At 56.0% G+C, this 16203-nt stretch overlaps 1 protein-coding gene and 1 long non-coding RNA gene across 5 annotated transcripts in view; one reads left to right on the top strand and one right to left on the bottom strand.

Annotated features, from left to right (window-relative positions):
• Positions 1–16203, bottom strand: part of LOC140898041 (butyrophilin subfamily 1 member A1-like) — a 317607-nt gene that overhangs the window by 209112 nt on the left and 92292 nt on the right. The gene's annotated exons all lie outside the window — the stretch shown is intronic.
• LOC140898089 (uncharacterized) lies at positions 2532–3533 on the top strand. The gene is made up of 3 exons (XR_012154910.1): positions 2532–2573; positions 3001–3098; positions 3459–3533. It is a non-coding gene; the product is annotated as an uncharacterized lncRNA (long non-coding RNA).

The raw sequence follows: 16203 nt of genomic DNA, 5'->3' as shown, positions 1-16203 counted from the left end.
TCAGCCTTCGTTTCTCCTTCTGTCAAGTATGAATAACAATCCTCTCCCACCTATCTCGCCATGGGTGGATGCTGGGGATCCACTGAAGAGTGTCACTCGGAGCAGTGCAGACTAAGGGGTGTCCTATCACACTGAGCCATATCAGATTATAACCTAATATTCGATTTGATTTGTATTTTATTGTTTTGAAATTGTGAAAAGCAGCAACTACATAGCTCAGACTGAAGCATCTCATCCAATTTTCGAGAGCACAGTGTCTCCCCTTTGTGTACGATGAGACAGTTTAATGCACTGTGACGGACAGGAGATGCTCTTGTTTTGCAAACAGATATTTTTGCAAAGAATTTTCATCCTACTTCTTATGATTTCAAGAAACAAAGTGGTTTCGTTTGAATGGATTTTCTGACAGAAAAAGGTTTCCATGAAAATGTTCACACCTTATTTCCTGGGCTTTATCCCTGCCTCTGGGGGCTTGTTGTCTGTTAGTTAGAACAGGAATCAGGACAGTTGTCTTCTCTTTCTGGCTCCGTCACCGCTTTGCTGTGTGACACCTTGGGTAGGTCCAATGGGAACAGGGTCAATTCTCTAACTCCAGGCAGCAGGGAGCCTGGGTGAGATAAGGGACGTTAAGGCCATCTGCGAAGGAGAAAGGGATGTTTCCAGGTGTTGAATGTCAAGAACTCTAAACTTTGCTAAAATGGCTAGTCTCGAGAAACAAGAACTAGTTGGGGCCAAACTTGAACCATTGTCTTTTATAAAGCCCATTCAGGAATGTGAGTCCCAGAGAGCCATAGAGAGGGGGAGCAACTTGCCCAAAGTCCCACAGATCAAGAGGCAGCAATGGAAGCAGGAGTGACCCTCCCTCTCAAAGGCAGGGGGACCAGACATTAGGGCCTGGTTGCAATTGCCAGCTGTGGGAGGGAGTGTGCGGCAGTGGTTAGTGAAGGGGTCCATCCATGGCTCTGACACTCGGTGTGGCCCTGAGCCGGTAGCTGAGGCCCGTTTGCCATCAGTAGGGTTGGGGTCCCATCGCTACAGCCCAGTGGGTTTGGGAGGCTCCAGGAAGGTGTGTAAAGTGCTGGGATGTCAGGATCCTGGAGGCGCTGTCACCTCCGCCCTAGGGCCGTGTTCTGCACCCCCCTGCTGCTGGCTGAGTTTCTCCGTCCCTTGGCAATAAACAGACTCTTGTTTTCACAGCCGGTCGATCGCCCTCGTGTCATCACCCTGCCTGCTGGCTGGGCAGGGTAACTCCTGAGGTCACCACCCTCTCCAGCCTGCCTTGGGCTTGGAGAGTGAGGAGGAGGGTGAGGGACGTCTGCTGACCCTGAACATCCGCCATCCATTATCCCATCACTGAGAGCAAGTGAGTGGCATTTGGGTTCCTCGGTGTCTTCCCCTGCCTGTCTGGGGGAGAGACTATCTCCAAAGGGGGATTTCATTTGCAAACAGCCCCCAAGACCACCTCACTCTGAGGCCAGGCAGGGGCTTCTCCAGAGCCGTCTCCAGTGTGTTTGGAAAGGTTCCAGCAATGGGGCTTCCCAGCCCTTCCCCTCCCAGCCCTTCCCTCCCAACCCTTCCCCAGGCTGAGAGTCTCTGAGCTGGGCCAGAACCTGTGAGCTGCTGAACCTGGAAATCAATGGGGAACGAGGAGGGCCCTGTGCTTCCTGTGCTGAGGGCCTTTGTGACTTTGATGTGAGGAATGGTTTCCCAGGGGAAGTCCGGACTCCTGGGTTCTGTTCCTTCTCTAGCCTGGGCGGGAGAGTGGCCTGGGACGACAGGAGGGCGCTGCTTGTCCAGAGTAACCGATGGTCTTTGGGACTGACCCCATTGCTGGAAAAGGATGAGACTTCCTGGATATTGCAGCAGCAGGGATTATGAGGGGGAACGTTGGGAGCAGATCATGCAATGAACTCCTGCCCGTGTGTGTAGATGGCACTCCCTGCACTCCTGTGGGGGCAGAGGGGGCGGCTGTGGTTGGAGCAGGGAGGAGGAGGGACAGAAAAAGCCCATGAGTGAAAGGCTGCCTTGAGCCCAGACTCACCCCTGCTCCCCGCTCGGTTCCAGGATGGCCAGGCTCCTGCGGATGTTGCGGAGGAAGGCTCTGCAGGTGGCCCCAGAGCCTGAGGGAAGCAGCTGCCATCTTCCCAAGGGGCAGAGCAAGCCCTGCGTCCCCGCTGGCGGGGAAGCAGGTCCCGTCCAGGCCAGACGGTGGAAGTGCCCGGCCTTCTGGAAAAGGACCCCGGCTCCCGGCGCAGGCGCCGAGCTGGGAGAGGCCCCGACCAGGCCCCAGTGGAGCTGGCCCAGGCTGCGGTTTGGCAGACAGGACCCAGCCCAGGAGGGGCGCCGGGCAGGGTGGCTCTGGGGCTTGTTGTGTAGGCAGCAGCGGCCCCAGGAGCCCAGCCCTCGTTCCCATCAGGAGGCCTCGCCCTGCCCGGTCTCTGAGGACCTTCCAGCCCCCGCCGGCCAGGAGGGGGAAGGTCCCTGTCCCAGCACCGGCAGCTCAGCCTGGGACAGCGGCAGCACCTGGGCCTCTGGCAGCAGCCAGGCCGATGGAGGCCACTGCTTTGTTCCAGGTGAGGAGCCAGGCTGGGCTCCGGGAGGGGTGAGGACGGGATGTGAACACCCTGGGCCCAGACACTCTCCCAGTGATATGGGGGGGGGGTCCCCAGCCCAGGTGTCTGGCCTGAGCCCCGCGAACCCCACTGAGAGCAGCAGCCGTCACACAGCTGCCCCTTCCGCACGGGGACCTGGGGGTGGGGGTGTGAAGAGCTGCTGCCACTTTGGTCCTTGCTGCTCCGCGGCCGGGGGAATCGGCACCTCCCCTGGAGTCCTGGGCAGGGGAGGGGGGGCTCTGCTCTGGGCTACGGCAGCTGTTGGGGGCTGAAGGCATCCCTGAGAGGGAGGTTTGGGGCCCCATCTGCCCTGGGTGCCTGAGGTGGGAAGGGGGGTCTTGAATCCTGCTCTGCCCACCACGCCCCTGTCCTTCCCTCCCTGGTGCAGGGACCCCCCTGGATTTGGAGCAGGAGGAAGGGGTGGACGTGGCCAAAGATGAAGCTGCTCTCAAGGTCATCCGAGAGCAGCTCCAGTGCAGAGATAAGGTACAAATGTTCCCCACCTGGGCTGGAACCAAGATTGCCCTGTCCCTTCCCAGCATCCCCACCCCCTGCCCAGGGTCTTGTCCCTCCTGATCCACCACCCCTGATGGGGCCCTTTTACATCCATGATGTGGGACCCCCAAGATGGGGGTGTTTGTCCCACAACAGCCCAGGTCGTCTCCCCCCACAGGCACTGTCCCAGTTCCTGATCCTGCTTGTGTAGGAGTGGTGGGGGATTTGGACAATAGGCAGGTTCCCACAATCCCCCATTGAGGCCTGAGCCCTGGAGCTGGTTTGGGTGGGGCAGGAAGGTCCCTAGCTAACAGGTTCTCTCTCGCTATCCCCCACTCCCGGTGGGTCCAGGATGAGGGGCAGCAGCTCCTGTTCCTTCAGGCCATCTACCCCGCATGTCTGGCTGCACGTGAGAGAGGGGAGGACACGCTGGAGCCGCGCTGCTGCAAGGCGGCTGTGGTGAAGAGGATCGTGGTGAGTGAGACACGCCATACGGCAGCTGGAGGGAGGAGGGAGACATGGGATTGGCAGGGGTATGGCCAGGCTAATGGGTGGGGGCTGGGTGGTGTTGGAGGGGGCAGCAGAGGACAAGGATTGCTGGGGCTGAAGACTTGGGAGAAGAGAAGGGAGAAATTGTGAGATTGGTCAGTAGTGGGCAGGGGGGGAATTGTGTGGCTGGAGGGCAGCTGACAGTGGGGGCCAAGGAATCACATGGTCCCAGCTCGGTCATCGGGATGGGGCTGAATGGGGGCATTTTTGACAGGGAGGAGGAGAGAAGGGGATTGGGAGTGAGCTGGGCAGGAATCCGGTAAGGGGGACAAGTCGGATGGGCAGGAAGGAATCGGGGGAGCGGGAGGTGGTGGGGGATCCTGCTGGCCATGTGGGGCACTGGCTGTGTCATCTCCTCACTGGGAGGTGTCAGTCGGGCCTGAATCTTACACGCTCCTTTGTCTCTTTCGCGTCTCACAGGAGCTCATCGAGCAGCTTCCCGATGACTCGTCACCCAGCGCCGTCCTCGCCCACTCCCTGGCTGCAGTGGGCTACCTCTGGTACCGAGACAGCCCCACCCCCTCACCCCGCCGACTCCCCTAACCCCACTGCTGATCAGACCCAAGGCTGGGAGTCACCGTCACTGCCCCTCCCAAGTCACCTCCCAAGAATGGCGCCTCTGGCAGAGATGGTGGGGTGGGAAGATTCACTTTCTCCTGGCGGGGCTCTTCTTTTCACTCCCATCACATGACAGGGGCCTTGGGGAGGGGCTCACTCCCGGGCTCAGATACAGGAGGGGCAGCAGGCTCCAGTGAACAGGAGCTATTCCTGTCCTGCCACTGTCTGTCTGGGACGCCTTGGCCTTGTCATTCCCGAGCTAAGTGCCTCAGTTTCCATTCTCGCCAGCCTGTGCCTCTATCCCTGTGGCTTGGTGTCCGTGTTGGCGACAGTCCCACCCCCATACTGCACAGTCTAATACCAGCTCCTCTCTCTTGCCAGCACCATGAAACCTGCCCTGGAGCCAGCCCTAGAGACCCACCTCTTGCGAGCTGCCCTTCACTCCGTCTTCACCCTGGGCACGGAGAAGGACACCACCGGCATCCAGGTACCTCCTCCTCCTCCATCCTCTTCCTCTTCCAGAGTAGTCCTTGGTCCCTGCTCCCTTGATTCGCTGGAGCTCCAGCTTTAGGGGTGGGGTAGCGGAGATGGAACAAGCTGCAGGGTTGGATCCTTCCCTCCAGCAGGGAAGAGATTACCCCTCCCTGGGGGATTGCTTTCTTTCTTTCTTTCTTTCTTTCTTTCTTTCTTTCTTTCTTTCTTTCTTTCTTTCTTTCTTTCTTTCTTTCTTTCTTTCTTTCATAAGCTGTGTTTTGCCCAGAAGCCCAGCTTCCATCCATAGCAACTTGGCTGTTTCATACTCTTCTGCCTACAAGGCCCTCTGCAGAGACCTGCTAAGCTCATGGATTAAAGGTCCAGGGGTCATCAATTCTTGCGAATTGCCTGCAGTGGGATGTGAAGGAGAGAGGCCGGGAGATGTGTTTGGGAGTCTCCCCAGTGCTTCCCAGAGACCCCCTCTTCCCATCCTGTGGCAGGTGTAGGCCCAGGTTCCCTAACTCTGACCCATGCTTTGCAGGCTCTGCACAAAGTCATCCCAGAGGTCCTGGATGCCATGCTGGGGAACCTGCTGGCAGAGTCCCCAGACACAGACAGGCTCCACTTCATCTTGGAGGTGAGCCCCATTTCACCTGAACTCTTTGGGAGACTGGTAAGGAGAGACTGGAAGATGCATTTTCTATTCTGTCCTCCTAGCTGGGTCCCCAGTGGGCCGTCCTTGGTTGGGGAGGTCAATGCAATGTAGTGTCAGGTCCTTCCCTCTTGAGGGACAGAGGAAGGAGCTGGGGCTCCAAGCCAGAGCTCTGCCTGGTTCTGCTGAGCACTAAGCACAGGGCTCCTGGCTGTCTTGGGGAGTGAGAGTCTGAAAACCCACCCTTCCCCCACCCCTTCAACACACAGAGCCCATCAGATTCGGGAGATGGTTCTCAGAGAAGAGGCACATGCTCCTTCCTAGAGAAAGAGGGGGAGCCCAGGGAATCAGCCCTTCCCTCTGATGTGCTCTGAAATTCCTGGGGGGATTGTGCTCTCAGTCACTCCCTACATCCCCCCAAGGATTTGCGTAGCAGGGAAGGGCCGAGGGTTCAGTCTTCTTTCTGGTGAACTGTTCAGGAATCAGGAGCTCTGGGAGGATGGGACCAGCCCCGACCCCGAACATTGTCCCAATCTAGAGAGACGCTGAGAAGTTGTGACCTGAAGGGTACAAGCTGCGTCCTGGGGGAAAGAATCCCCTTCCAAAGCTCTGCCATCAATGACTCAGCTATTTCCCCCTGCGCAGAATGTCTCAGGCCCCTGGGGCTGGGGGCATGGGGCTCATTTGCAAAGCAGGAGCAGCTGGCCATTGAGTCTGACCTGCCTCCTTTCCCCACAGCATGTCAACCTCTGGGTCGTGTCCAGGGTGTCGCAGGAGCGAGCCAGGGCTATCAGGAGCAGCACAGCCCTGCTGAGATACACAGTCACCCTCCCTGAGTTTGACGTAAGTGAGCTCCAAGCCCAGCTTGCTGGCTCCCGGCGGAGGCGGGCTGGCTCCAGCGGGCTGCAGGATCTGCTGCTGCTGCCGGGGCTGTGGGTTAGGAGTGTTCTTCATGGGGAGGCAGAGTCAGAGCAGGACTGAGCTAGGCTTATGTCAAGTTCTTCTTGTCCTGGTTCAGTGTTTTCCCTGGGCCATTAAGGGGACCATGCTCCAGCCCCTGCTTGGCATCCCAAAGCAGCTCCAGGCTCCCTTGGCAGCAGAGCAAATGAAGGGTCGATCTCAAGCTCCTCTCCTCAGCATCTCCTGCAGAGGGGCTAAGAGGAAGGAGCCCTCTGGCCCAGAGGGGACAGGGAGCTGAGAGGAAAATGCTGATGGAGTCCCCTCTGCTCTCCCTTCCATTAGATCTCAGCCGAGTTCCCTCAGATGGGTCACCATGTGGCCCAGCTGGCTCTATTGGTCAGCGATCCAGACAAGGACATCAGCCGGCAGGCCAGGGAGGGGACTTACCGGCTCTACCAACTGCTGCTCCGACAGAGGGGTAAGGAACCCAGCTGGGACACGGAACCCAATAGGGGACTGAGAGTGACCACAGGTGGATAATGGGACCCCAGACCATTTCTCTCAGACTGACCCCAGCCGGAGGACAAGTCTCTCTCTGCCTCTGTTCTTCTCCACTCCACTGTGCAGCCACCAATGGGATTGGAAGGACACAGAAACTGCAACCAGAATGAGGAGAAAAGTCTCTCTCTCTCTCTCTCTCTCTCTCTCTCTTCCAGGCCTGACCATACATGAGGCGGAAGATCTCTGGTGCTATGACTGGCACCAGGACAGCAGGCTCTTGGGCTACAAGAACACAGCCAGAGTGGGGGAGGTAAGGGCACTGTGCCAGGGCATGACACAGCTCAGGGAGTGGGGCTGGCTGGGTTCCCTGCAGTGGATGCCTCCTGGAGACAGGAAAAGAGCCTGCTCCTTATTTCCAGCTCAGAGTTCCTCATCCAGCAACCAGTGGGACACGCTGGTGCTAAAGGTCCCACACTGGGACTGAGCCAGGAGTCTCCTTGTCCTTGTCAGGCTGCAGGTTGGATTCCCCTTGAAGAAACCAAGGAGCTGCAGAGGCCATTCCCAGCGAGGAGAGAAATCACTAAGCTGCGGGGAAGAGACCTTTGGTCTGTCAGCTCCAACCCCCTCCCCCCGTAACAACACACGCACACTCCTCTAGCCACTGAGGTGCAGGAGATCTCTCTGTTGGAAGCAAGACAGGGTCCCCTGTCGTCTCTGTGCCCTGCACAGCAGAGTAGGCCTGCTCACACACATTAGAGATCCATTTCCAGCCTATCCTGGCCCCTGCCATAAATTGCCTTCCTGAAAGAGCCACTGGAGGCTTTGGTCCCTCAGCATCTGCCACCTTTTAATAAAGGGGCTTCCCTGAGCCCTGGGACCCTGAAAGCCTCCTGGGGAATGAACTGCCTTGGCCACAGCAGCTCTCTTCCCCGCCCTTTGGGGCACTAGACGCCATTTTAACCGCAAGGACTTGGAGGCTGGCTCTGGGCAATCTACTTGAGCCTCATGTCCTCTTGGTTTTAGGTCTTTGGAAAATTCTTCTCCGTCGGGCAGAGAAGATCCTTCGTACAGACAGCATTGCTGGCCATCCACAACCCCCTGCTGCGTGTCAGCCAGGCTGGGCTGGTGCTGGTCTACTCCCTCCTGGGGGAAGCCCAGCAACTGATGGGGGACACAGTAAGCAGCTGCAATCGACTCAGAAGCTTGGGGTGGGGCCCAGGGCCTCCTTCCCATCCTCTCGCCATTCGCTGGCCTGGTAGCAAGGAGCCTAGTAAGGACTTCTGGCCTTCATGGACTTCTGTTCTTAGGATGTGGTGCTCTGCTATCACTCCTGGGAAGGACAGTTGAGTCCCCTAAGTGCCCTCTGGGAACCTTTCCTGCCCCACAGAGCTGCACCCATTTCCCCATGGCCTAGTGTCCATGTCACCCAAGCCACCATCGAGAGTTGCTCCCATCCCTGGCAGCCTGGGAGGCCAAGGACTGACTGGTGATGGTGACTGACTGAGGCACATGGGTGTGGGAAGCTGGTTTTGCTGCTGGTAGGGCTGGACCCACTCTTGAGATATTGGGAGGATTCAGTCGTCAGGGGCTGCTGACTTGTCCCGTTCCCCAGGGCTGCCATCCTGTGGTTTCAGCTTTTGTCACTGGGGTGTCTTGGGGAAAGGTCTCAAGCTCTCCCCATCCCACTTCACTGCTGCCAGAATCCCTCCCTCCCCCCGCCACCCTTCTAGAGCCCCCTCCCTGCCCTACCTGGGTGGGGATGGAGGTGGGGGTGGAGGAGAGGGTTCTCCGAACTTGAGCGGTGTCCCCAGGTGGGTTGGAGGTGGAACAGCTGTCAGGGGCACTGATGGGGAAGTGGCAGGAGCTCACCCTACAAGGAGGGGGGTTGGCACTGGAGGTCACTAGAGAGGACAGCAAGCCTCCATCCTGGGGGTCAGGAGGGTGAATCCACCACTCAGACATGAGCAGCTGCTGGGTGGAAAAGATGGTGCTGGTTCCAGGTGCCCTTCATCCTCCCTGATTCCTGGGGAGTGTCTCAGTCTCTGACATGTTCTCGTTCCCCTGCAGCATGAGGATGTCACAGCCAAGGTCATGGGCCAGCTTCACATGATTCGGCACTTGCGCCAGATGCCCGAGGCGCTGCAAGGGCTGTGGCTCATCTGATGCTCTTCAAGGTTCCCCTCCCTGTTCAGCAAGTCCCACTCCCTGCTGCAGGTACTGCTGTGTCTCACTATAAATGGGGGGCGAGTGGAAGCGGAAATGGAGGCCCCTGGCACTCTCTCCCCTCTCTGTGGAGCTGTGTCCTTTCCGCGGCCCCCCGAATTCCTTCATCTGGGGTAGGAGCTCTTTCCCTCACACCCATATCCCTCCCCTCTTTCCTTGATCTCACCCCCATCCCATTTCCCGTGCTCCCAGGCAGAGATCTGCCTTCCCCATATGGTGCAAAAGGACCTTTGTGTCAGGGCTACAGACTGTCTGCCCAACTGAAGCTCAGGAAGCTCCACATTTGAGGAGGTGAGGATGGGACAGAGGCTCCGGGCTAGCTTCATCTCCTGCCCTTTATTCTTCCTTTGGCCCTTCTCTGGGCTCTCAGAGTCTGACATGAAGAGGAGCCTCCTCCCCGCATGTCTTCTAGGCCCTGGCATGTGTGATAGCCTCCCAGATGGGTGCAGTCAGAAGCTGAAGCACCTCAGGGAGCTGTGGGGACAGGTCCCTTGTCCTAGGAAGCCAAGCAGTGGTAGTTCTCAAAGAGGCTGAGAGGGAAGAGCCCACTCCCTCTTGGAGGTAAGAGCCATTGACTTCTTTGGGCAAAATGGGTTTCTTGGGGGAGAAATGGGATCCCTGCTGCATAGCCTGGCTGGGAGCTTCCCCCATCCCTGGGACAGAGACATCTTCATCAATGTGCCACCCTTGTTTTTTTCCAAGCAAGAGACTCCCTAGAGAACTCCTCCTCAAACCTGTTCTCCTGGGAGCGTTTCTGGGAGGAGGCTCCCGTCCCTCAGTCTCCAACTCCATCATGCAGTCTCTTTCACCTAACATCTCCGCTCTCCAGCTCCACTTGCCGCAGCAGGACAAACGGACCTTCAGCTCCTAGAGAACAGACTCTGACCTCCTTCTGATCAGCAATGGGGTTTCACCATCCCCTCAGCAAACCTGTCAGCCGGGCTGGACCGGATTGGAAGGAGGAGGGTATCTAACAGGGTGGCTTGGCCTATGGCTGCCTAGCCTGGGGCTAGGCCAAATTGATGACCAAGTGAGCCCCACCTGAGAGGAAACAAGGGAAAACAGCAGCAAAACTCCAGAAGCAGAGCGAGCTGTTCAGTCGATGGCCTTGGGCCAAACCCTGGAGTCCAGGGTAGGACTGGCTTCTCTCACCATCCCTAAGGAAGGGGACATAGAAGACCATAGAAACCCAAGAAGGGCAGGCCGAACCGAAATCAGGCTGAGGAAGAACTCCCCACGAGGGTGGAAGGCTTTGTTTCTGTTCAAGACATTTTGGGACTTTGTTTGCAAGGAGCACGACCCAGGAAGGAGTGGAGTAAAGGACAGTCACCTGGTTGGAGGGCTGAGTTCCCAGCCAACAAACTGCAAGAGTGAGTATGAGCGGGGTTGCTAGCCCAGCGAGAAAGCAATGACACGAGGCCTGGCCAGCATCTAGCGGTGAGTGAACTCTGGTACACACCCAAAGTGGCTGTGTCTAGAGCCCTGTGTAGGCTCTTCTGTGGGAAGTTCCCATGGGTCAGTGGGGCCTGAATCTCTCCTGCTCCTTTGGTCTCTTTGGGCTTCCCACGAGATGTCTGGTGAACTGCCCTTGGACTCTGGGCCCAGCACCGCTCAGAAATTATTCGCTACCTTCAGAGAGACAGGGCACAGCTCAGCCTGTTGGGTAGGCTGGAGACCCACACTTCACTCGAACACACAACACTGAGGTGGTTTGGGAAGCATAGTAACAAAGAAGAGATTTAAGTGATACTAAGCAAGAGAAAGAGAGACATTTCAAAGAGAGAAACAAAGCACAGCACACTTTGTAGTGACTAAAACTGAATCTTAACAAGTCACAATCTTTGCCTTAGCAGTTTCCAGACTAACATCTCAGCTTTCCTAACAGACCTTCTTTCATGTCCCTGTAGGGTAGAAAACTTCTCTGTCGAATCTGCTGATTTGATTGCTTCGTCTTCTGGTTTCAGACCCTCTGTTCTCCTTCTGGGGTGCCTGGACCCTGATTGTAACATCTCTCTGGCCCAGCCTCTTACACAGATGTGTGCTGCAGCCAGCCCAGCGCAGGGAGCAGTGGGGACAGATGATCTCCTCCTGTCAGACCAAGCAACAGGGGTCCCCTTGAGGCTTAGATGGAAGATCCCAGGCATCTCCTGGAGGTAAGAACCGTCCACTCTTTTGGGCACTTGGGGCTGTTGCAAGAAAGAGGGGGCTCCTGTTCCATAGCCTATTTGTCCTCATGACTGTGTTTTTTTCTTCTCAGAGGATGCCCCTGGAGACTGTTTCGTGCAGAAGGTTTGATCGGGGAGAGATCACTCACTGTCCTGACCCATGGGTCATTAACCCGGGTCTGCAGGGTTCCTGGGAGCAGCCACCCTCCAGCACGCCACATGGAAGCCTACGAAAAACTGCTTACCTAGGACTGATGAAGTCCAGACCCAGTTTGAGGCTCCTATTGGCAGAGTCCCAGAGCAGCTAATCGGCCCCCGGGACCTCCTTAAACCAGCAGCAGGAAGAAGAAGCTGTCTGAACAGCCGAGCTCCTCCCCGGCTCTGGACCGTGTGTTGGCTGTTCCTGCTCCCACTCCCCAGGCTTGATTTCCTGGCATCCGGACTCAGGGTGACTCACCTGACTTGAGGTTCTGAACACAATTTGGTCTTTTGCTTCTGCTCTTCCAGTGTCCTGACCCAGCTGACTCTCGACTCCTGTCTTGTGAGTGTGGACTCTGCCTCTGACCACGAGGTCTGGCTGCCCATGACCCGGCCATGACACTGATTTTTCTTCAATTCCTCCAATGCCCTTTTCTGCTCTCCAGCTCTGCTCTCCCAGCAAGACACATCGATCCCTTGGCTCCCAGAGTCCTGCTTGCCTGCTAGTCAAGGGCTCAGGGGGAGTGTTTGTCTTGCCCCCTCCCCAACCACAGCTGCTTGTCCTCGGGGACTCTCCCTAGCGCAGAGGAGAATCTGTCCTGGCAGCAATTCAGGAAGTCACAGAAGGGACGGTCTGCTCAGCTCCCTCTGCAATGCCACTGCCCGAGACCATTACGAGTGGGTGCCCAGTGACTGCGCCGGCAGCTCCTTGAGAGACTCCTGGGGGCAGGGTAGTCGTGTTTCACGGTGACCGCGGGAAGCCATGCGAAGAGGGCGGCATTGAGGAGACTCTCCTGCTGTCCCAAAGGGTTTCTGTTCTCCTGCACGGTCAGACCGTGGGGCCAGGTTGGAGAATGGGGAAGAGCTGGTTGGTGATGAGTCGGAGGATTCACCATACAGGTGGCAGCAGCTGCAGATCCTGGAGTCCCTGTGGTCGGGTTACCATGTGTCCGGAGTTTCCCGGACATGTCCGGCTTTTGGGGTTCTAAATCGCCCTCCGGGAGGAATTTGTAAAATTCTGAAAAGGTCCAGGATTTCCCTCCCAATGCAGCACTCTGGGGGCGGAGGGGGAGCTGCACACTCTGCGGGGGAGCACGGCACTGTGTCTGGCTCCGCACCGCAGACACACTGCTCTGAGCAGCAGGGTACGGGGGCTGGGGGGGCTGGAGAAGGGGCATGGGGTCCCAAGGGGCAGTCAGGAAACAGGGAGCAGGAGGGGTTGGATGGGTGAGGGGTTCTGGGGGGAGCCGGTCAGAGGGTGAGCATATGAAGAGGGGTCGGGGGAGTCAAGGGATAGGGAGCGGGGGGGGGGGGGGGGGTTGGACAGGGCAGAGGTTCGGGGGGGCAGTCAGGGGCAGGGAGCAGGGGGGAATAGATGGGTTGGGGGTTCTGTGGGGGCAGTCAGGGGACAGGGAGTGGTTGGTTGGGTGTGGGAGAGCCGGAGGTCTGTCAGGGGGCGGGGGTGCGGATAGGGGGCAGGGCAATCAGGGGACAGGTAGGGGGTGGAGTTCTAGGGGGGCAGTTAGGGTGGAGGGGTCTAAGGAGGGGGCAGTTGGAGACAGGGAGGCTTAGATAGAGGGCAGGGTCCTGGGAGGGGGTGATCAGGGGACAAGGAGCAGGGGGGTTTGGATGGGTTGGCGGTTCTGTGGGGGGCAGTCAGGGGGCAGGAAGTGGGAGGGAGTAGATAGGGGGCAGGGCTACAACTCCCCCCCCACCCTCGAAGTGTACTCTTTTTTGAAAGTTCAAATATGGTAACCCTACCCTATGGGCCCAGCCGCCACTCCTGAGAGTTCAGGCGAACCTCCCCCTGTTCTCAGGGAGTCTTTGGCTTTGGCGGCTGGGCCTGCCTGCCGAGACAGAGGACTCAGTGTTTCCATCCGGCTGCTCAGGTGCCAATGCAGACACCCAAAGATGTGAAGAATGGAAGCGAAAGAGCAAAGCTGGACCCTGCGCTGAGCTCCTGCCATCAAGTGAGCCCAGCCTGGGAGAGAGGAGGGAAAGCTCCAAGGTGGCTGGTGGCTGCAGGAATACAGGGGAGGAGAAATAAATAATTCATAATGAATCCTACGGGCTTTGTCTTGTGTGGTGAAGGGTTTCAAATGGGTCTAGTTACGATCACATTCAACTTTACAATCGCTGTGTCTCATTGAAGGGCAGGTCTAGAAAGGTCAGAGGTCATTCGAGGAGCTTCAAGTCTCAGATTCTGTCCCTATTGCCTGCTTTGACCAGCTGATCTCAACCCAACACCTCCCTCAGGTGGTCGCAGTGGTGAGCGCTTTCCCTCTTTTTCTGGATTAGCCGCCAGCATGGGGACAGGATACATGTGGCCAAGGAAATGGAGAGGCATGGGGGTCACGTGCAGAGGCATGCAGATAACTTGCAGAGTTGCCTGTTCATGCAGTTCCTATGGGGGAACTACGGTAGGGTACCGTGCACTCCGGGGCACCATTTCCAATTTTGGTGGTGGTGGGGAGGATAATTTCACCCTGATTCCAGGGGCTACTTAGGCACCTGAAAACTCTAGTGTTTTGACAGATAACTTAGCAATGAGCTGACAGGAACACTTGCCAGACTGCTTTCTGGGGAAGACAGCTAGAAGAATGGATCCAGGGAATGGTTCTGTAGCTCTGAGCTGTTTGGACACTTTCAGGGAACATTCCCGATGAGAGACAGAGGTCCCCAAAGTTATTCTGGGTAACCCTGAGAGACTTATGGAAAACTAGCAGATCCCACATCTCTGCTGTCACTTTGCACGGACAAACTCGGACTGTCCGAACCTGTTCATGTATTTTACCTGCTTTAACCTCTCAAGAACTTTCACATATAAAAGAAAGAAAAGACATAGTTACACCGATATACGGCCGTAGCGTAAACCCGACCTCAGAGTTGTCCCATTGAAATGGAATTATTCACAGCAGTAATTAAAGTTAAACATGCATGTAAGTGTTTCCAGGACCAAGGAAACCTGGCCCAAACAATGCATCACGAAAAATAAACTCATCTTGTTATACAATAATAGAGCTGGTTCAAAAGGGTTTTACACTGACAATGCAACCTTTTAACTAAAAATGCCACTTTGGATTACATTGATCATTTGAAAAAAGTTCCCTCTTTAAAAAAAACATTTTGGATTTCTCTGCCCACTTGAGAGAGAACATGGAGTTTTTCCCACCAAAATGAAACAAAAATTTGATAATTAAAAACATTTCCAAATAAGTTTGAAGAATATGGGGGAAAGGGGGGAGGAAGTGGTTTCTTCTTCAATTTTCATGACCCTCCCCACCCCCGCCATTTTTCACCAGTTCTAATTATGAATAAATATCTGTCTGTCCATGAATGATAAATATGTCTGCTCCTGAAACATTTACAAACAATGGCTCTCATCAGGAGCAGTGAGGTCACATTACGCAGAGAAACACCCAGGCCTGCAGGGTTCACATTCTCCAAGACATAAACCGCCCCAGGACGGGAATGTCACACACAACACAGCGTGACTGGCCCGGGTTGGTTAGGTGCATGTTTTGCTGTTGCTGTCAAATTGTGGTGTTTTGAGGGGCGGGGGGAGTTATATTTGAAATGAGTTCTTCATCCTCTCCCACTCTCATCCAGGGGTGCCGGAACAGGGGAGACCAGGGCCCACCACTTTTTACTGGCCATAAGTGTGAGCGACTGGATGATGGGGGAGAGAAGGGAGGGGCGGGGGGCAGTGTTTTGGGGGCAAGGGGCGGCATGAAGTGGGAGCTCAGGGAGAAAGGCGGTGTGAAGGGGGGCCTCAGGGAAAGGGGTGGTTTGAGGGGGCAGGACCTCGAGGAGAAGGGGTGGCACAGGGGCTGGGCCACAGTTTGGGTGCCAGCAGCCCCCCCCACTTTTAGGAAGCTTTTGCCCATCCTGCCCTCATCCTTGCAGTAAGAAAACTTTGAGCAACAAGGAGACTTAGAGACCCACAATATAACTGCCAAAATCCTCACCTGCCCCTCGAGCTGGGCAAACAGAATTTTTTGGTCCCTAGCAATTCCAAAAAAGAGATGGAAAAAAACGGTTTCAGGTTGAACAAAATTAACATTTTTCCAAATTTTTGATGAACCAAAAAGCTTTAAAAAAAAAAAAAAGAGCCAGGAACATTTCAAGGGTTGTAACTTTTTGAATTTTTAAAATAAAATTGAAGGACATTTTTAAACAAAAAATTGTTTCAAACTGAAAAATCAAAATGGTTTGTTTGGAAAGCGTCTAAACGAAATGCTTCGACTTTTTAAGAACTGTGGGGAGGGTCTGGACGTGAGCAATTCAGCAGACCGGATACGAATTCGCAATCAGGTCTCCTTCCCCATTCTCCAGGGCTGGGTCTCGATTCCTGTTTCTGGTTCCCTGGGCCTGGTCCCCGTCCCTGTCACACACTGCGGGGAGCTCCGATTCCTGGGAATCCTGCCGACTTCCAGGCTGCGGGGAGGGATGAGTCAGCAGCTTCCTGAAGACGAGTTGCGAGTCGGCAAACACTTTCCCTCTACCTTTCCAAAACCCACATCGGTACAGTAAGATTATCACCCCCACCACTGCCACCACTCCACGCACCATGAGACGATTCCAGGACGCTGGCTCTGAAACAAAAGCGAGAGAAAGGCCCCATGGCTAAGGGAGTCCGTTAAATCATCCCACTGCTGCCATGAGGATCCCAGAAGATGAAGACGTTCCTGGGATACAGGATGAGCTGAGCTGAGTCATGTGCACATGGGCACCACTCAGAGCAGCGGGAATGAGATCTCCAGGCTCATTATCCCCATCGGCCAACCTGACGCAGGGAGAAAGGTGAGCCCGGCAAAGCAGCCCCTGTTCCAGAGTCTGGAAACTGTGATTTTTAAGATGCTCCCTCAAGTCTTAA

The sequence above is a fragment of the Lepidochelys kempii genome, chromosome 14, assembly GCF_965140265.1.
Source record: "Lepidochelys kempii isolate rLepKem1 chromosome 14, rLepKem1.hap2, whole genome shotgun sequence".
Lineage (NCBI taxonomy): Eukaryota > Metazoa > Chordata > Testudines > Cheloniidae > Lepidochelys > Lepidochelys kempii.
Note: the sequence above shows the minus strand (reverse complement) of the source record. Positions and strands in the feature narration are given on the sequence as shown.